Below are 23416 nucleotides of genomic sequence, written 5' to 3' on the forward strand. Positions count from 1 at the left end.
GGTATACTCTGTATGTATGGGATCGGTATTCTCTGCATGTATGGGATTGGTATACTCTGCATGTACGGGATTGGTATTCTCTCCATGTATGGGATTGGTATACTCTGTATGTATGGGATTGGTATACTCACCATGCATGGAACTGGTATTCTCTTCATGTATGGGATTGGTATACTCTGTATGTATGAGATTGGTATTCTCTCCATGTATGGAATTGGTATTTTCTGCATGTATGGGATTGGTATACTCTGTATGTATGAGATAGGTATGCTTTGTATGTATGGGATTGGTATACTCTCCATGTATGGGATTGTTATACTATCCATGTATGGGATTGGTATACTTTGTATGAATGGGATAGGTATACTCTCCATATATGGGATAGGTATACTCTGTATGTATGGGATAAGTATACTCTCCATGTATGGGATTGGTATATTCTCCATGTATGGGATTAGTATACTCTGTAGGTATGGGATTGGTATACTCTCCATGTATGGGATTGGTATACTTTGTATGTATGGGATTGGTATACTCTGTATGTATGGGATATGTATACTCTCCATGTATGTGATAGGCATACGTTGTATATATGGGATTGGTATAATCTGTATGTATTGGATTGGTATACTCTCCATGTATGGGATTGTATACTCTGTATGTATGGGATAGGTATACTTTCCATGTATGGTATTGGTTTACTCTCCATGTATGGGATAGGTATATTCTGCATGTATGGGATAGGTATACTCTCCATATATGGTATTGGTATACTCTCAATTGATGGGATTGGTATACTCTCCATGAATGTGATAGGTATACTCTGTATGTATGGGATTGGTATACTCTGTATGTATGGGATTGGTATACTCTCCATGTATGGGATTGGTATACTCTGTATATATGGGATAGGTATACTCTCCATGTATGGGATTGGTATACTTTCCATGTATGGGATAGGTATACTCTGCATGTATGGGATAGGTTTACTCTCAATGTATAGGATTGGTATACTCTCCATTTATGGGATAGGTATACTCTGTATGTATGGGATAGGTATACTCTGCATGTATGGGATTGGTATACTCTGCATTTATGGGATAGGTTGCTCTCCATATATGGGATTGGTATGGTCTCCATGTATGTGATATGTATTCTCTGAATGTATGGGATTGGTATACTCGGTATGTATGAGATTGGTATACTCTGCATGTATGGGATTGGTATACTCTGTATGTATTGGATAGGTATACTCTCCATGTATGTGATAGGTATATTCTGCATGTATGGGATTGGTATACTCTGTATGTATGGGAAGGTATATTCTCTATGTGTGGGTTGGTATACTCTGCACATTTGGGATTGGTAAACTCTGTATGTATGGGATTGGTATATTTTGCATGTATGGGATAGGTATACTCTGGATGTATGGGATTGGTATTCTCTGTATGTATGTGATAGGTATACTCTGTATGTATGGGATAGGTATACTCTCCATGTATGGGATTGGTATACTCTGTATGTATGGGATAGATATACTCTCCATGTATGGGATTGGTATACTCTGTATGTAAGGGATAGGTATTCTCTGTATGTATGGGATTGGTATACTCTTCATGTATGGGATTAGTATACTCTGTATGTATGGGATAGGTATACTCTGTATGTATGGGATAGGTAAACCATCCATGTATTGGATAGATATACTCTGCATGTATGGGATTGGTATACTCTGTATGTATGGGATTGGTATACTCTGTATGTATGGGATAGTGGTATACTCTGTATGTATGGGATAGGTATACTCTGTATGTATGGGATAGGTAAACTCTTTATGTATGGGATAGGTATACTCTGCATGTATGGGATTGGTATACTTTGTATGTATGGGATTGGTATACTCTGTATGTATGTGATAGGTATACTCTCCATGTATGGGATTGGTATACTCTGTATGTATGGGATTGGTATACTCTGTATGTATGGGATAGGTATACTCTCTATGTATTGGATTGGTATACTCGCCATATATGGGATAGGTATACTCTCCATGTATGGGATTGGTATACTCTCTATGTATGTGATAGGTACACTCTGCATGTATGCGATAGGTATACTCTCCATGTATGGGATTGGTATACTCTCCATGTATGGGATTGGTATACTCTGTATGTATGGGATAGGTATACTCTCCATGTATGGGATAGGTATACTCTCCATGTATGGGAATGGTATATTCTCCATGTATGGGATTGGTATAATCTGTATGTATGGGATTGGTATACTCTGTATGTATGGGATTGGTATATTCTCTATGTATGGGATTGGTATACTCTGTATGTATGGGATTGGTATACTCTGTATGTATGGGATTGGTATATTCTCTATGTGTGGGTTGGTATACTCTGTATGTATGAGATTGGCATACCCTGTATGTGTGAGTTGGTATACCCTGCATGTATGGGATTGATATACTCTGTATGTATGGGATTGGTATACTCTGTATGTATGGGATTGGTATACTCTCCATGTATGATGTTGGTATACTCTTCATGTTTTTGTTTTTTTCATAAGAAAGGCAATGCTTTCTAGTCCGGATTTTTTATATTTGTTAATCTGGTTGGAGCCTACGTCATCTCACGTTTTGAAGTCCTCAGAGGACGATGCATTATTTCGACAATTCACAGCTGACAGCCAAATAAATTAGTCTCTTAATTAATGATCGACACTGGCGATCGGTAGGCTAAGTTGACACATTATTTGTACTTCTTTGAAGGAGTATGGGAGGGAAAGGAGATTTAAAGAAATAATCCGAGAAGAATTTGCATGTAAGGTATCTGTCATTGTCATCGTGGAAATTGGAGAGAGGCGTTCATGAAGCTTAGCGCATGCATGTACATCTGTATGTGTGATCAATTTCGTACACTCTACAAAGTTGTACTTTTATTTTTCTCAGCTCATATCTAATGCTTACATTGGTTTGTATTCGCCTGATCAACCTGAATCATGATTAACACCATTGTCAGAAATATTGTGCAATATGTTACCACCACAACAGCAATTCTTGTATGATTCGTATGCATTTGTGATCCTTTAATTCAACAAAGATTGAAATTACCACTTTCTGCATACAACTATAAATAAATTCAGAGTCACCAAGGTTAAAGCAAATGATCATTTATTTCCAGTATGAATGTGTGTCCAAGTTGTACTTGAATTAGTTGTCTTTCTAATGATGGAGGTTGATTGAATCTACGGGCGTTTTTGTTGATATCAAACTAGTTTCTGTTTGGTTTCAATAGTTTCAAAAAAACAGTTTAAATAACAATAAAACTTGTTTTCATTTTATTTGATTTTTTTACAAAAAAAATACACAATTCATGAAACCAATATAAATCCAAATCTAGGTTATTGCCAACAGAAACGACCTACTTAATAATGCTAAATTGAATGGTTACGTTCTGAACTACTGAAACCAATACTAGTTACATTTAGCATAGTATCAAAAGCTTTAATCTCCCACTACACTAAGGGCAACGTCATTACGTACGAGTATAAGATAAACTGATATGTTTCGATCAATTGCGAATCAAGAACGACTATGGAAGGTGTTACAAAACGATTTGATTCATACAATCGATCTTATAATGAGATATGTGTTGCGTATGAAAGCCAAACGGCTTTTAACTAATCACATCCAGAAACTGCAAATTTCTTGAAAAGTAGCACAAAACAGATTTGGTTTTGTTTCTAATAATGCAATTGACCGAGTCAGTCCCAAATACCTAGTGTTTAAATCTTTAATGTAAATGTTATATTTTTACGTTCCTCATGCAGAGTTCTAAAATTACTAAAACATAAGAAATGTTACCAGTTCAAACTCAAACATGTATGTATTTCCCGGATTTATGCATTTAGTTTATGAAATTGACATGTATAAGGTCAAGAAATATATAGTTTCGATTATTAATCAGTCGAAAAAAGTTCCTTTCGTTTCCAAAATCGAGTAAAATTCGGGTCCAGTTGAAAATGCTCGCTTATTCACACATTCACTGACCCCGTGGAATAAATTTGTTTATTATATGATGACCCTTAACAGATCCTCTATACATTAAAATATTGCAAAACTTGTGCGTTGTTGCGCATGACTCTTCTTTTATGGAGAGGGGATCGATTTTCCAGCACTGGTCACGTGACCGGAAATACAAGTTTCGTATGCAAGTATAACCGCGCTTCAATAACCCGAAAAACACGAACAAAACCTGCTGGATGTACTCAAAGAAGTATTATTTTTAGAGAAATGTTTCTTTCCTCCGATAATATCCAGAAACAATATTTAAACATGTTTTTGCGTTGTTCGAAGATACACTTATCATACTTATGCGGTTTTTTTGGGGGCGTTTTTGGAATAATTTTTGTTCGCTTAAAAAATATGATATTTTTGGCGGAAACTTCTGATAAGGCGCGGTAAATATGTCGACCAATAATAACTCGTCAGTTTGGAAATTATGTTGACTGCACGAAGACTATTTTAATTATGCTGAAATCACGCAAAGTTCATCTTAGCCTCAGCCAAATTCAAGCACAACCAAGTCGCTGGACGCATTTGGTATGGCGTATGATTGTTTAATAAGATACGTCAATACTTCTTCGAAACAAAGGATAAATATACGAGGAATGTTTAACAGTCACACAGTTTATACTCGGAATGGTATGAGAATGTACTCCGCTTACCCTGTCACATACGTACACGTATTTGGATATTCCGAGAATGAAGCCATACAACAAAATACGTTCTTAAAAATGCGATAATAGTATGACACCACCGGGAAATTATATGTGAACTATTCATCGTTTCGGCGCAAATAAAGTTGGTAAATGCCTTTGTCTGGCTTTTCTGATTCTCAGAGCTTTGCATTTGTACAAAATTATATACGAAAACGTTTTATTTTTATTTCATTCTAAGCAATTAGGATAACACTGGAAACATTTTATACCACACGGTAACACAAAAGGAACATGAAACACATTTGTATATTTATTGGTAATATCATCCTGAATGAGATCCGTTAAGACGAATCCTTCTACAATTAGCAGCGACACTATACAGACCCCGGTCCTGACACTGCTGCCCGCCCTGTCCCTTCCTGTCTCTCGAGAACAGAGATAGCCATCATTAGTTGATATGTCAAAACGTTTGATCTGCTGTAGCTTTGGAGATTCGCCGAACATTTATCGGCCAGACATAATGTGATTTCCATGGTGGCTCGAGACTTGGGTCAATACATTTTGTCAAACAATGCGTCAACCGTTCCCGAGGAGTGTGGTAAACAATATCCCAATGTTTCATACTCAATTACTTACAATGACATGTGCAACTAGAATAATCATCATCGACTTCAGGGAGAAACCTGCGTAGAAAGATCGGTTATGTTGGCTTATGATGAAGAAAAAAATAAAATAATTATAAAAGCTTTTGAGACGTGGTTATTCTAATGTGGATTTAATGATATATCTTCCCTTTCCATTGAAATTCAAAACTGTTGAAATGAAGCAAGCTTCAGGTGGGTGTCAACAGTTGCGCGGGACTACAATTAACATAACATACGAAAGTCGCACGTTTAACTTTTACCACGGCGTGGTTATACAAAATCGCTGAAAAACATGCATTGCATGTATGCAGTGGCTGTCCTCTACTGTCATATCTAAATCGGACAACAGCTTTCCAGCCATGCCGCAGATTCGAGTTTGGAGGGCTGTTATCACAGTTTCAAATAAAATCAGCAAATAATGAACAATTTCAGCAGAAAGGAGACCTTTCATTGGAAAGAATAATATTATACTATTTTAGAGACAAATAATGACCAAATAGACCGCCTGCGTCTTTTACACTAAAATTCGGCCTCACAAATTAGGAACTACCACACTCTAACTAAGGATTTCCATGACCATCCTCCGTGATAACAATCATTGAGTTTTGCCTGGTGTGGCCGATTTGCCTTTGGCTTGTAAAAGTTCTCCAAGACATTAAGACATGACGAAGCCGGTTAACATACTACACGCTCTGAGCATTGAAGTACGACTTGGCAAACTTTGTGCCGAGTGTACATTACACCTATAAGCACTAATAAAAGACTACTTGCTATAAAAAAAAACAAAAAAACAAGCGTTATAGCATTCCAATTGATATGTTAAAGACATGGTTTCGACGATAACACTAATTAATGAAAGCACTTAAAGCTGTACTCTCACAAGTTGACAGTTTTCACCTTTCAAAAATGTCTAAGAATCAGCTCATAATTGCATCGGTGCCTTCAATTCAGTGTTCAATTCAGTGTCACAAAAGAAGAATTATTTGGAAAACGGCCAAAAAATCATTTTTCTTAATGCGTTCGTAACGCTTTTAGCCAAAAAAACATCAATTTTTAAACGTAAGTGGGAAAACTGTGATCTGCTCTTTTATCACTTTTATCACAAAAGTAGTTCAATCCAAGAAAAAAAATTAAAACACAATTGTGAAAACAATCAACCTGTGAGAGTGCAGCTTTAAATCATTGAAAGGCTGCAGGCGCGACCAGCGTGCTTTTGCTTTTTTGACAATTATGTCATTTTTCAGGCAATACAAATCGAATCTAAAAAATATATTGAGTGGCCCTAAACTGTAACCGATTAGAGCCAGTCATTTCCTAGGAATAGTTAATGTGAATTGAAGATTTTTTCCCTGTTGACGTTGGCACACTCGGTATCCATGTATAGTGCTTCCCAAAAATAGTTCTCAAGACTGTTCAAGTTTATTCAATACGTGTATAGTCAAAGTAATTTCATTTGAATATGTCAATATCAATTCAAAACATTAAAAGTTTATAAAGATGCATCATCTAATTATTCAACACCTTTTCCGCAACATACAGACTACACGGATCATGGTTCAAGATCACTGGTGTTCACAATCAATCGCCACATGTTCAATGGATTTAATTCATTTTAATATTGAATAATATAGAGTTGGATGTTCAAAATTGCACCGGCAAAGCCAGAATTCATTTCTGTTGTACATGTAAGTGAGATTTTGTCATTCACCACAGAAATGGAATTCACTATCGTTGAATGCTGCACATTTTTAGCATTTGCGGGTGGGGAAAGTGCACATGACCTTTGTACATGTTGTAGATTTTCTGGCCGATTCTATTTGCCATCGTCTTTATCCGGCAAATGTATGGAATTTTCTGGGTATGCTGTTGTTGAGGTCAGTTGTTCGCGAACTATTGATTAGTTTCTTAAGCAGCGTTTGTGCTTTTCCTCTGACCTCTAGCGGCCACATGATCACCTGACTGTAGATAAACATCACGTTGTCTACTATCCTAATAAACTGAAATTTACACGGCACCTTGTTATTGGACCGATTTGTATGCAAGTGACAGGATAAATGAAAATTTCGCCTTGCGGTTCTCTGGTCTACAACCTAAGAACGAAAACATAGCATAACCTTAAATTTAAATGTTCTAACCTAAAACCGCATCGGCCGATGTTTAGTACCCACAGTGTACATACCACCGATGTTTAGTACCCACAGTGTACATACCACCGATGTTTTTTTAGTACCCACAGTGTACATACCACCGATGTTTAGTACCCACAGTGTACATACCACGTAGTTAAAACGTCTTTTGAAAACAGATACTTGATTTGTTTTGCGGATGCCTTTCAGCTGGACAATATCAATTTGCATTAATTGCTTTTTGAAGCTGTGCGATGCCACAAGAGTAGGTGAAATATGACTGCATAGATATAAGGTGTATGTGGGCACATCCTAACTCCTGTGCTCATGAGTAATGTCCGGCTATTTTAAAACGTCCGAAATATCCATCAATATTTTGTATACATATGACGTAACAGCACGTGGTATGTACACGGTACACCATGAGTAGCGACGGGTAAGAAATGCATGCATATTATCCATTAAATTAAATATAATAAATCTCGCTCATCTACTTTATTTTCCACATCATAAGCTGCCGAATTCCTTCCGTCTTCGTTTTTTTTGCAAATTCATGACATCAAACGTTTATTACTATCTAAATTAACTCGAGTATTATAATAGAACATCGGTTCAATTAATTCAACTTATGGAAGTCATATTTGGGCAGGCCGTCCATAAATGTCAATGAAACGACAATTTGTTCCATATTTACGACCACATGAAGCATAAAGCAAATACAGCAAAGTAAAGCATCTAAACTGGCTTACACGCTGATATACTCTTGTAAAACATACTGATATGATATTGGATATTTTTAGATGTAAAACATTTGAAATAAAGTACATAGTTTATTATACAATAAAGGGATGTGTGCCAATCTTGTTAATAAGATGGTATTCAAATCGTGTTTATACAAATTCATGAATACTTCTTAATCAAGATCGACACGATAAACGGCAACACAAATAAGGTAGTGAGAGTTGTGGGCAGCGTAAATGGAGTGACAGAGTTTTGAAGTGTAATAACTAAATATTGCATGTAACATATTGATAGAAGTGAGTAACTGTGAAACTATTAAGGCACATGTATGTGCAATCGGGAAAAACATATTTTTAAGAAGTTTTTAGAATCAAGACCATTCCACTTATTTCTGGAAACATGATTTAATGACTGTTAAAACTGCACTCTCACAGATTTACCATTTTTACAACTTTTTTATTTTTTGTCTTGAAATGAGCATTTTGTGCGTAAATGTCTGCAAACCAATGATATAATATTGCTGAAAAAAGATCAAATAGCAGATTTTTATATTTCCGTTCGAAAATTAATGTTTTATGGCTTAAACCGTTACTTACGGTTATTTTTTTTACTTTTTTTGTCAACGGTCTTATATTACTGCATTCATGGATTTTTGAAAAAAAATGGCTCGTTCCATGACAAAAATAAAAAAAAAGTTGTCAAAACGTTCAAACTGTGAGAGTGCAGCTTTATTTAAAGACATCTGAAATATATGCAAAGCTATGTACGTGAAGTTAGCGGCCTAGCGGCCTAGTGGCCTAGCGGCGTGAAGTTAGCGGCCTAGCGGCGTGACTGCTTTATCGACGTTTTTGAAAAAACCTGTTGATAATCGCTTCAGTGTGTTAATGTGTGCATAAAAACAGTTAAAATGTCATTGTTTTAGAAGAAAATGGATGTATACATGCTTTGAAATAGGATTCAATTTAGGCCGCTAGGCCGCCAGGCCGCTATTTTCACGCCGCTAGGCCGCTAGGTCGCTGAAGTGCTTGATAATTTGTGCATAAAACAGTTAATTTAAAATTGTTTTAGAATAAAAGGTAAAGAAAAATATTTTGAATAGATAACAATTTAAGGCCGCTATGTAACTATATGAAAAAAAACTTTGATTTATCAGTGTTTAAAAAAACCGCATTAACAATTGCTTGGAAATAGAAAAAAAAATCACGCCGCTAGGCCGCTAACTTCACGCCGCTAGGCCGCTAACTTCACGTACATTGCAAAGCTCCGTAAATGAGCATTTCTGCTTTATGTAACACCATGCATGACAACTCAGAACATTTAGATTTTATGGATTTATTTGATCACATTTCACTGCAATATATGAAAGGAGCCTGGAAGTCGGAATGAGTTGGTTTAAGATGGGCTGTGGACAATTCGGAATGATGATGTTAAAACACATAACTATAAATACAGTTATAGTTGTTTGAACAGAGCGCATTATTTGGAAATATATGTGTCATGATGCAATAAATTTAACCCAATTTGCGACCATTTGATACTCAAAGTCCGTTTTATTAGCTGCTAGAATCACTTTTCGGAAGGATATTGAAAAAAAAAACCTGATTTTTCGAGAATTCGAAAAAAAGTTTTGTAAAAGATTCAAGGAGATCAAGTCACTTATTTTTTAGCAAATGTAATTTCACATGGAAGCTCTTTAATACAAGGGGTGTTATTTAATATTCAACTGAAGTTAATCTTATGGTCATACATCACTGACTTCATTCACTCTATTGGTCAGTTATTTGTAACAAGTAATCCGATTAGCTGCATCGTTCTTAGATCCAATTAAGACCAATATTAAATATCAGCCATGTTCTTACGAAAATTACGATTTTCTTGCCAACTCAAAAAAAAATACAGTGGAAACAAGAGGCTTAACATACCTGAAAAGTGAATACAATGAAGACTGATTAAATTTCATCGAGAAAAAAAAATCATCTGAGATAAAGTGAGTTTTTATGTTCTTAAGATGTTGCTGTAGTACGGCTCCTGACGTAAAACACTCTTGAATCAATCACTTTCATACAAGTATCATATAGGTTAAATTATACAAGCCCATATGGCATTCGGCGTTTGGCATAGATTCAGCGATCTTATGTCTTTCTGCATATCCCTTATGCGTTACAAATTGTCGCAATACTACATGCCTTTCGAGGCAACTCGACGGACCAGGATCAAAATTTTACAGATATTGTAAGACTCAATACGAAGAGAGTAAATTATAGGCAGCACCAGATAATACGACAACAATACAATGTAAGGGTTTGGTTTTCACCAGACAATACAACAACAATATAATATTATAAGGGTTTGGTTTTCACCAGACAATACAACAACAATACAATATAAGGGTTTGGTTTTCACCAGATAATACAACAACAATACAATGTAAGGGTTTGGTTTTCACCAGACAATACAACAACAATATAATATTATAAGGGTTTGGTTTTCACCAGATAATACAACAACAATACAATATAAGGGTTTGGTTTTCACCAGATAATACAACAACAATACAATATAAGGGTTTGGTTTTCACCGGATAATACAACAACAATACAATATAAGGGTTTGGTTTTCACCGGACAATACAACAACAATACAATATAAGGGTTTGGTTTTCACCAGATAATACAACAACAATACAATAGAAGGGTTTGGTTTTCACCAGACAATACAACAACAATACAATATAAGGGTTTTGTTTTCACCAGATAATACAACAACAATACAATGTAAGGGTTTGGTTTTCACCAGACAATACAACAACAATACAATATAAGGGTTTGGTTTTCACCAGACAATACAACAACAATACAATATAAGGGTTTGGTTTTCACCAGACAATACAACAACAATACAATATAAGGGTTTGGTTTTCACCAGACAATACAACAACAATACAATATAAGGGTTTGGTTTTTCACCAGACAATACAACAACAATACAATATAAGGGTTTGGTTTTCACCAGACAATACAACAATAATACAATATAAGGGTTTGGTTTTCACCAGACAATACAAACAATACAATATAAGGGTTTGGTTTTCACCAGACAATACAACAACAATACACTATAAGGGTTTGGTTTTCACCAGACAATACAACAACAATACAATATAAGGGTTTGGTTTTCACCAGACAATACAACAACAATACAATATAAGGGTTTGGTTTTCACCAGATAATAAAACAACAATACAATATAAGGGTTTGGTTTTCACCAGATAATAAAACAACAATACAATATAAGGGTTTGGTTTTCACCAGACAATAAAACAACAATACAATATAAGGGTTTGGTTTTCACCAGACAATAAAACAACAATACAATATAAGGGTTTGGTTTTCACCAGACAATAAAACAACAATACAATATAAGGGTTTGGTTTTCACCAGACAATAAAACAACAATACAATATAAGGGTTTGGTTTTCACCAGACAATACAACAACAATACAATATAAGGGTTTGGTTTTCACCAGACAATACAACAACAATACAATATAAGGGTTTGGTTTTCACCAGACAATAAAACAACAATACAATATAAGGGTTTGGTTTTCACCAGATAATACAACAACAATACAATATAAGGGTCTAGTTTTACGTTCTTCTTCTTGTTGTTTACTTAATTTAAGTTCGTATAGTTTCCGCATACACATATATGCTGAATGTGATGCAACTTATGGTTTAAATGTTCGTACGTTACAAGAAGACAATTCAGGGATTTAGACGTATTGGACGTATGTTCTTCTGTCCTCTATACCCACTGAACACTCGGCTACGATTAGGAACACATCCAAAGAAGCGAGATTTCTCAAACTTTGCATGAAGTAACGCGAATTATACTTTAAATAATGCGAAGCAGTATGGAATCTTAAGAGAATATTTATTGAAGTGAACTTTTATAGAGATCTAAAAAATATCAAACAGAAACAGTTTCCAAAAGATCACCTGCGACTAGTTGCATGTTCGTCAACTCCGACCTGTCGCACGATTATCGACTTCCTGTGTAGGATCAGTCATGCGGTCGTTGAAGACCTGTTTCTGTGCAATCGCATCAGGTAAAGTCACATGGAATTCGGAAAATGTACGATTACTTGTGCCTAGTCGCACGATTACTCAGAACAATGTCTCCGACGTGCCCGCACGATTGTCAACAACTGGTTTGATTGACGGATCAGCCGATTGTGTTGTTTTATTCTGTCGTAATGTAAGCGTTTTGCTAGTGTGACTAGGCACTTAGATCTGGTACCTCCCGTGACTGGAGCCTAAGACCTGGTACCACCCGTGACTAGGCACTAAGACCTGGTACCACCCGTGACTAGGCACTAAGACCTGGTACCACCCGTGACTAGACACTAAGACCTGGTACCTCCCGTGACTGGGCACTTAGACCTGGTACCACCCGTGACTGGGCACTTAGACCTGGTACCTCCCGTGACTGGGCACTAAGACCTGGTACCTCCCGTGACTGGGCACTTGGACCATGTACCACCCGTGACTGGGCACTAAGACCTGGTTCCTCTCGTGACTAGGCACTTAGACCTGGTACCACCCGTGACTGGGCACTTAGACCTGGTACCTCCCGTGACTGGGCACTTAGACCATGTACCACCCGTGACTGGGCACTTAGACCTGGTACCACCCGTGACTGGGCACTTAGACCTGGTACCACCCGTGACTGGGCACTTAGACCTGGTACCTCCCGTGACTGGGCACTTAGACCTGGTACCTCCCGTGACTGGGCACTAAGACCTGGTACCTCCCGTGACTGGGCACTTAGACCATGTACCACCCGTGACTGGGCACTAAGACCTGGTTCCTCTCGTGACTAGGCACTTAGACCTGGTACCACCCGTGACTGGGCACTTAGACCTGGTACCACCCGTGACTAGGCACTTAGACCTAGTACCTCCCGTGATTGGGCACTTAGACCTGGTACCACCCGTGACTAGGCACTAAGACCTGGTTCCTCTCGTGACTAGGCACTTAGACCTGGTACCTCCCGTGACTGGGCACTTAGACCTGGTACCACCCGTGACTAGGCACTAAGATCTGGTACCTCCTGTGACTAGGCACCTAGACCTGGTACCTCCCGTGACTGGGCACTTAGACCTGGTACCTCCCGTGACGGGGCACTTAGACCTGGTACCACCCGTGACTGGGCACTTAGACCTGGTACCTCCCGTGACTGGGCACTTAGACCTGGTACCACCCGTGACTGGGCACTTAGACCTGGTACCTCCCGTGACTGGGCACTTAGACCTGGTACCACCCGTGACTGGGCACTTAGACCTGGTACCACCCGTGACTAGGCACTTAGACCTGGTACCTCCCGTGATTGGGCACTTAGACCTGGTACCTCCCGTGACTGGGCACTTAGACCTGGTACCACCCGTGACTGGGCACTAAGACCTGGTACCACCCGTGACTAGGCACTTAGACCTGGTACCTCCCGTGATTGGGCACTAAGACCTGGTACCGCCCGTGACTGGGCACTTAGACCTGGTTCCTTTCGTGACTAGGCACTAAGACCTGGTAAGTCCCGTGACTAGGCACTAGGATCTGGTACCTCCCGTGACTGGGCACAAAGGGGCCTAATACCTGGTAAGTCCCGTGACTCGGGCCTAAGACCTGGTATCTCCCGTGACTGGGCACAAAGGGGCCTAAGACCTGGTAAGTCCCGTGACTCGGACCTAAGACCTGGTACCTCCCCGTGACTGGGGTATATGACCTGGTACATCCCGTGACTGGGGCCTATGACCTGGTACCTCCCGCGTGACTGGGCACAAAGATCTGGTACTTCCCGTGACTAGGCACTAGGATCTGGTACCTCCCGTGACTGGGCACAATGGGGCCTAAGACCTGGTACCACCCGTAACTGGGGCCTAGGACCTGGTACCTCCCGTGACTGGGCACACCGACCTGGTGACTAGTTTGACTGGACACAAAGACCTGGTGACTAGTTTGACTGGGGCCTAGGACCTGGTACCTGCCGTTACTTGGCACTAAGACCTGGTACCCCCGTGACTGGGCACTTCGACCTGGTACCCCCGTGGGTGGGCACTTCGACCTGGTACCTCCCGTAACTGGAGCCTAGGTCCTGGTACCTCCCGTGACTTGGGCGTAGGACCTGGTACCTCCCGTGACTGGGGCCTAGGATCTGGTCACTCTCGTGACTGGGGCCTAGGACCTGGTATCTCCCGTAACTGGGGCCTAGGATCTGGTATCTCCCGTGACTGGGCACAAAGACCAGGTAACTAGTGTGACTGGGGCCTAGGACCTGGTACCTCCCGTGACTGGGGCCTAGGACCTGGTACCTCCCGTTACTTGGCACTAAGGCCTGGTACCCCCGTGACTGGGCACTTCAACCTGGTACCTCCCGTGACTGGGCACTTTTACCTTGAGCCTCCTGTGACAAGGTACTTAGACCTGGTACCTCCCGTGGCTGGGGCCTAGCACCTGGTACCTTCCATGACTGGGACATAGTACCTGGTATCTCCCGTGACTGTGGCCTAGGACCTGGTACCTCCCGTGACTGGTTCAAATAATTCATAGTAAACTTGATGCTTCTTTTTGCCATTAGAATAATATTGTTAAGCCGCACATATGACTCCTTTATAAACATGTTACCAACTTAACATTCCGTGACATCTGTTTGTTACATATTCTTTACAATGATGAAAAGGGATACTTAAAAGTCCCGTGACAAAACAAATAAATTTTAATATACCTCACTGTCTTATGGCCCCTATAAGTAGACCTTATTTTAATTTCAAGACAATACATAATGTTAAAGTTTACAATTCAAGTCCAGTTACATTAACACATGCCCTTAGGACGCGGATACCCCCTTATGCCGCGTTTGTCACAAAAGCAAGGGTCATTATTTGTCCAGTACCCTTAGCTGTGCATCAAAAGTATTTACATTTTATAATTAAATAGCATCAAAACCATCCTAAAATATCTCATAAGTGTATGAATAATACTTTTTTATGAGCGACACAAGTTCAACAAGTCCATAAAATGCCATTTTTGCTAATTCACGGGTCATCACTCTGGAAATAGTAATGTGCAGCGGCAATAAAGCCCCCATGTGCACAACTTCAACACCTGAACAACATTCCCGAAGTTTCATGACCCTAGTCGAAATAGTTTGTGAATTTTGATCGATACAAGTCCAGATTTTGTTTGCTAATTCCAGTGTCATAACTCTGGTTTTACTAATTGCAGCGAAAAATAATAAACCCAGTTTGCAAAACTTCACCTAAAAACATTCCACTAAGGTCTTTTGACTGTAGGTGAAACAGTTATTTAGTTTTGAACTACAAACATTCGCATAATACTGATGGACGGAATAATTCTTATGGACGGAATCACGGACGCACGGACGGACAAGGACAAATCTATATGCCCATCCATTTATGTGGATGGGCAATCACTGATAAATATATGTTAGCTGATATTTTGTTCCCATACATACATATATCTAACTGTATTTCGTGAGAAGTTGGCCATTTCTCAACTCATTTATCTTAAACAAACATATTATGTTTGTTAACGTCTTTTCTTGTTTCCAAGCAATCTTTTCCGGTGATATTCCGTTAATTAGATGCCATTAGCCTATTGATTTCCCACTCGTAGACGAAACGCAACAATTATTACCTCTCATGTAAATTCATAATTTACTTATTCAGGTTATGTTTGCTTTATTTGGAAGCAATGAGAAAAAACAATACGTTAGAATTTAATAACTAGTACCTTTGTTTCAACGAAGCTTCGTTCGAAAGCATATATATTCTTGAATTTGCTTTTTCATCTCTCCCTAATGACGGCTGTTCTGACCCAGCTGATTTCAGCTGCGATTCATCAGTACAGGAAATCTGTAATTTGTGTTAATCATATTTTTTAAATTAAAACGGCTATTGTAAGGATAAGGGAACATGGTTAAAATACAGCGTAATGAAGTAAATGGAGCCAAATTAAAAAAAAATCTTGAGCTATCAATTAAATGGCGTAAAATAATATCTGCCCCTTTTCAGGGTAAGTTCGAGTTTCATAATGTAAATACACTATGCGTGACCTTTCTCATAAATGTTTATCTTGTGTTAAGTGAGAACCTGGTCAATACTATGTTTCCTCTGACTTTTTTTCAAATAAACAGGTAGATTTTGCCCGTGCAAATGAGTAGAATTCTCTAGAGGGAGATTGAATGCAAATATTGGATCGCCATTAACGACAGGCGCAAGTTTCAACTTGTGTAATATATATAGCAACTAGAAACGCATTATCAAAATAGGTAGCTTGCTAAAACCGGCTTCCTTAACATGAAATCGTAAATAAGAAAAGACTGTAAACTATTGACTAAAATATTGATAACATTTGCTTTCTTCAAAAGTATGACGTCATATTCGTTTTGATGACGAACTTGTGTTACATGACATGACCTTATCAGTGAAAATTGAGGAGTCACGTCCTACATAAATGTTTTTATAGAATTGAGAGGAAATATTAATGTTTCTTCAAAGTTAACTACTCGTAAACCAAAACGAGAAAAAAAAACCGCATACATTTCAGTAATGTTGCCAAAGAAACCACTGTTTTTGTTGTTTTTTCAATTAATTTTACTTACAAACACCGTGTGAGTATACCACGTGATAAATTACGTCAAAAATGCTACATCGGAGGGCAGCATTGAAGCAATGCTTTTTGTTTATATTTATACTTTCAATAACTTTTTGTTAAGGCCTCTAGAATCATAGGTTGAATCAAAGCGCGTAAAGCGTTGAATGGCTTTCGGCCTGCAACGTTTTGTGAGTATAGTCATTTCAAAAGATGATTATTAACATAAAAATCTAAGTTTATGCTCGCTCATAACTTCCTTCGCAAAAACTTTTTGAGTTTTATGTTGATTCTCAATTAGATCATGTAGTAAAAGTCACTTTAATTTGAATGCTGGTGAACTGCATCTGCTTCCTTTTAAGCTGCACTCTCACACATTCAACGTTTTGACAACTTTTTTTTTTTTTTTTGTCTTGGAACGAGCCAATTTTTGCGAAAATGCATGGAAACCAATTATTTAAGACCGCTGACAAAAAAGCAGACGCAGATTTTTATATTTAAATTCAAAGATTGATGTTTTATGTATTTTTCTTAAACCTTTAAACGGTTTAAGCCATAAAACATTAATTTACGAACGAAAATATGAAAATCTACGATCTGATTGTTGTCACCAATCTATTATCATTGGTTTTGCAGATATTTACGTAAAAATTTGCTCTTTTCAAGACACAAAATAAAAAGTTGTAAAAACGGTATATCTGTGAGAGTGCAGCTTTAAGTCATGTTAAAAAAAATCACGTCGTCTTTAATGCTTTGCATCAAAATATGTATTTTTGAAATTATGTTTTACAATCGTGAGAGCAAACTGACAGGAGCTTTTGCAGAAGGTGATAACCGGAATGTCACGACTACAGCCAACAGCAGATGCCTGAACAGTCGTTGTATTTGACAGCAACAAAGATGCATGATTGTATTTACTTTTAATAAACATAGTGAAAACCACATTACATAATACGTTTAATATTAAATTTGAATGACTGTGAAAACATATGTAGGAAATATTCACCGACCTAACGACCGTATGAGCTCGAGCAAGACGATTTAAAATAATTGTATATGTTAAGTGAAAGCACACGTCCTTTTACTGTTATTGAATCGTTACATCTTTTTTCTCTGTTGAAAGAGTCTACGAAAAATGAAGCATTTGCCGTTAATCAATTCAATATCATTCTGAAAATAGTTTACTCTATTGATTTCTTCTTGGAGTAAATTTAAACTTTGTCAAGCAAAACACGAAACAAAAAAGCAAACAAAACACTTAATTATCCTTTAATATGACAGTCTAATTGACGATATGTTGGTTTGTCTGCAAGCCGAGAGGCCGGATATCTCTTTTATACCGTATAAATCAAACATCGACGAGACTTCATATTTCATATTAAATATTGAGGAGGCAGATATTGACCATAATTCATCTCAAAACATGAATGCTTTATTCGCATTGACAGTGCATTATTCTACATCTCATGTGCAAGTTTCCACATCAGTATCTAATTGGTTGGCAGTTTGTATTGAACATTCCATGAGATTACTGACCGCCAACACTGAACCTTTTAAACAACAAATCCTAACGCCACACTGTTATTCAAAGGATTCACACATAGCAATCATCCTTAGTTTTGTATTCTATAAAAAAAATCCGATACATGTTCGTGTATCTTAACCGATCTGATAAGTTGACTAGAGAACACAAACAAATACAAAAAAATACCAATTATCAGATCTAATACATTGTTTATGATATGTCTTAAAAGATGCACTCTTACTCCAAAAAAGATTTACCACAATTGACGATTGTATAAAGGATATCGAGTTTAATTTGAAAGAAATAAGCTTAAAACATGGCATCTCTACCTTATGAGACTATAGCACACCACAGTAAATCCTTTAGCATCCACCGATCATTTTATATTTTTGAACTTTCTGCTATTAAATACACGGTTACAATCTTGTTATAAGTAATTAATATTTTCAATAAATGCACTATTTAGTTGTATGTATTGAATTTGAATAAGAGTGTCACTTTAATGGTCTTCAGTTACCATTTCAACAATCGTACATGTAATGCAAGAACAAATGTAAAATACGTATAAATAGTCCGCGTACACGAATTTCTTGTCCATACTTATTTAAATGGCTGAGAATATTTCCAATGTTAGAAATAAACGTAATCATCACAACCAATCACAGCTGTAACAATCTCATTATGACGAGATTAAAGGTGCAAAATGAATCAACATCTGTTTAACCGGCTCATCTCTTAATTGCTGCTCTAGCGTAATCAACGTGCTGAAAGTACTGATGGAAGGTGATTAGTTTCATAAATATTACATTTTAACTTTCGTTTTCGCCATTATTCTATTCATACCATTGGGCTATTTTAATATTATAATGTTATAAACTAGGTGATTTCATATTGGCCCAGTTATTTGTCCTCGGTCAGCTGTATTTGCTCAGGCAAATACAGCTGACCGAGGACAAATAACTGGGCCAATATGAAATCACCTAGTTAATAAGTATTTTATTAATAAACTATTACCATTTTTGTTAAAAACATTCTAATAACTTACCTTAAGTTCACATTGAAGCAGTATTTATCCCTTATTCAATAATGGTGTCTGCTTTTCTTAACTTGACTTTGCCGATATTGACATGCATCCTTAAAGTGACATTGCACATACTTATGAATAAAGCACTGTACAGTGTAAGGAAGCATGTGTTTTCATCTTAATTTCGTAAATCGTTCGCCGAAACGTACAAAGTGGTTCAAGTACTAAATAGGTTCAAGTATTCCAAATAGGTTTATACGAAGCAAATTTTTTTTCAAAACAGTCGGAAAACGAAAAACAAAATGGCTACCTTTTAAAATAATTTCCAGCATATTTCTCATATTAGGCGAGTTTCGACAGCCAATGAAAATGGTCCATTTCCCAAATCCTATATTAGACGAGTTTTGTAGCCAATCAAAACCGAGGAAACTCATATTAGTCAAGTTTTGTTGATATTGGCCGAGTTTGGTCGATATTGAGCGAGTTCTGGCATATATTGTCTTTAATTGTCTGGTATAGGTACCGCAATTGTCTCTGTATCTCGTCAAATACGTACTAGTTGATTAATAATGGTCTGTATATTCATTAATGCTTCTTTAATACTATGGACGACATTGATACATGAGTATTGATATACTGTAATTGTATATACATGTATAATAGTTTGTATCTTCTTAAATCACATATGATAAATAGAAAACAATTATAAAATTGAGAGTTTTCGAAATGGAGGTCTCCCTTGCGCATTCATCTGTAAGTATTTCCACATGCTCAAAAGCTTAATGAATATTAGGTATAATTACTAGTATATTCTTATAGTCTCTAGTAAGAGCAGAACACTAGTACTATATATTATAGTAAATTGTTTAAAAGCAATCTAAATACTTTATACTAGCAAAGTTTGATTCTGATGCAAAAAGCCGATTAAGTCACATAAAAGAACCATTCACGATAAAAAAATGTCATGATTTATTCAAATAATTCAAGAAGTTAAACTCCTTCGAATGTTTCTCTTCACAATTACGCATTTTAACTGTTACAATGAATTGTGTTGTTTTGTACTCGACTATTCTTTGTTTCCTCATGCTACATTACATTCAAAAGTCTAGATGATCGGAAATTTTCGACTTTTATTTTAGGCAATCGACTTGTCAAGATCTCTTAATAGTCGTTTACGTGGTAAAGTATGCCAAAGATGGACGATAACTTTTTCTTAACTTACTTATTGTCCGCACCAATAATTTATTGCTATTTTGTCATGTGATCATACATCGTAGTCCGGATCTTTCGGGGTTAATTCGGAATGTTTCCAAAATAAGATGATTCTCAACGAACATGTGTTAATACGAGTTGTCTCACTTGATACACCTAATCATCGATAAAGATTAGAGTACTTTTTTATTCAGGATTTGGAGGTCGGTGGTGAAATTATACATTTTTCCAGTCTTCTTTTCCAAGTGGTTTAATGAAAAACCATTCCTGGATGTTGTCGCACAAAAAAATAAACAAAACTTAAAATGGATGCTTTGGGAGAAAACCGATTGTTATAAATCAATATGCAAATCGGTCCTTACGCATGCGCAGTCAATCTTACTTGGCCATGCCCCAAGTGAGAATTTACGAAGTTTGTTGGGTTTTTTTGAAAGACCTATCATGAAATTTACATGATTCTTTTGAATATTCTTGAACACTCAAGACAAAAGTACACATATTACGAAATAACAATTACAGTTGCCATGAAAAACATAAACGAAATGGGAAAATAGCAATTGCCGGCTCCTGCTTCCCACCGGATACTGCTCTTCAACCAATATAATAATTAGGGCTGTGAATCGTCACTCAACTCACGATACGATACGTATCACGATACGGAGTACGCGATTCACGATAGTTCACGATACGCTTATATATATTATTCATGTAGGACTTTAATGTTTGCATATTTTGTAAATTGTTGAGCATATCTTTACCAAAACTATATTTTTAATGTTTTTATTATTTTGCATCGGCGAAGATGCGTGGTCATGTGTTTAGTGTTTCCATTATATTTTTATTCGGCCAGACACTATTTACAAATAACTATTTTATTGTCTGACTTTGCAAAACCAAAGTTCTCCCAAGCTTTGGACTTATATTTTGCCGGCGCATCTCTATAGGGTTTCTCTGTACTAACAGTAGTATTTCCTTCAGCCATTATTGACTTTGCAGACCACTGAAAACTGTCAAAACAGCAAAAGCCACTTCAGCCGCATTTTCGCATACAGCTAGCTCGCAGATTCCAGTTTTTTATGTATCTTTTGTAAATCAAATTTAAAAAAGAAAATTAAATTGCATTTTTTATTTATTTATTTTTTCATTTTTTTTTCATTTGAGTTTGAAAAACAAACACGGTGTAGATAAGTAAGATAACTAGTTTTAACGTATTTTGCTAGCTCTACCTGCTGTTTGCGAAAATGCGGCTGAAGTGGCTTTTGCTGTTTTGACAGTTAAAAATGGAAGTTAACAAATTGATCGGATCATGCAAAGATGTTTGGAAAGTGTTTTAAGCATACAAATCTTAAGTCAGATAACGAATCTAACGATACGCGATACACACGATTTTTACAATGCGATATGATACAGTATATCGTCGGGTACCGAATCGCGATTTCACGGTGCACCGATGAATCGTTACAGCCCTAATAATAATATAATAATAAAACCCATTCAGCCGCGTGTTTGATGCCTTGCAATAATATTCGTATTGCAGTTGATATGGGATAAATAAAACAGATAAGACACATGTTTATAATCTAAGTTGAAAATAACCACAGTTCAAATCTAAAGGGAGATACAAAGGATAAATATACAGAAATCGTTTATTTTGAGACATTCAGGTAACTATGCACTCTCTATTCCTTCAAAATGTCAAAGGTCATGACCGGCTAAGATGTTAAGACCCAGTAGCAGAAATAATACCAGTTAAATAACAAGAAAAACGTTGATTAATAGCATTAATATATTGATTAATGCAGCTATTTTATTGGATACTAAGATTCTTATTAATACGAATAAACATCGGCTGACACAAAAAAGTGATTACAAATGAGTTATGTAGAAAATGTTCACGTAAAGGTTCGGAACTATTTTGCATACAGCGTTTAAGTGTGAAACAAACGGCTGGTTGGTTGATAGCTACCTGAGTGACGACTTAATCATCATTCGAAAAATCTCATCCCAAAAGCGATGCTTTTTCGTTAACTTAACGAACATTGAAGAAATTCTTAGACAAACACTTAGAATAAGCAATCACAATTGTAATATAAACAGGATATTTGTTTATTTCAGTGTAAGATCGTATTTTATTTCATGGGTGTCATAGAAAAACATATTCGTGAAAATATGGATTTTTTATGATCACGAGTGAAATAAACAAATTTTCTGTTTCTTTTATGCTTATTTTCCGAGTTTTAGAGATTTTTTTTAATTATTTTCTTAATAACCCCCTTTTTGAAAAGGGTGTTATTTACGCCGCTTCCCGTGGGGCGCCCCTCACGCAAAATTAAAGCTGTCAACTTTCCTATTTCCGGTTTGTTGAGAAAAAGTTCTCTGATATTCTTTCTAGTAGTTTATTATTCGCTCGTTTTTTAGTGCATATACATAACCAAATTAATACGCGTCATTTTATGAATGAACATTTTAAAGGTCAAATGTGGATAATCATTGGATTTTAAACATTTTTCTTAGTTTTAGACTGTGTTTCATGATACATGAATATTCAGTCATCTTACTGTCAGAGACCAGTCTGTTTCGCTTGAAAACAGGTTTGTTTTCCAGGTAAAGAGTGGATGCCACACTAGTTTGTTGACAAATTTTGAGGCGTGGGTGGGATAAAAAAATATCAGTTTATCTGTAAATTGTTGTGTGAATTCTCTGGGAAGCACGTATTACGTATTACAAAGACAAACAGTTCAAAATAC

General features: G+C 36.9%; 1 protein-coding gene and 1 long non-coding RNA gene across 2 annotated transcripts in view; one reads left to right on the top strand and one right to left on the bottom strand.

Moving 5' to 3' along the window:
- LOC128233514 (uncharacterized) overlaps positions 1-19083 on the bottom strand; it is a 66532-nt gene extending 47449 nt beyond the window's left edge. Inside the window, exons 1-2 of the long non-coding RNA XR_008260708.1 lie at positions 18763-19083; positions 16048-16169 (exon numbers count right to left, since the gene is read on the bottom strand). This is a non-coding gene — a long non-coding RNA (uncharacterized LOC128233514). The remainder of the gene's footprint in view (positions 1-16047; positions 16170-18762) is intronic.
- Positions 1-23416, top strand: part of LOC128233513 (dopamine D2-like receptor) — a 136805-nt gene that overhangs the window by 38293 nt on the left and 75096 nt on the right. The window lies entirely within an intron of this gene.

Source organism: Mya arenaria, chromosome 5 (genome assembly GCF_026914265.1).
Source record: "Mya arenaria isolate MELC-2E11 chromosome 5, ASM2691426v1".
NCBI classification, from domain to species: Eukaryota; Metazoa; Mollusca; class Bivalvia; order Myida; family Myidae; genus Mya; species Mya arenaria.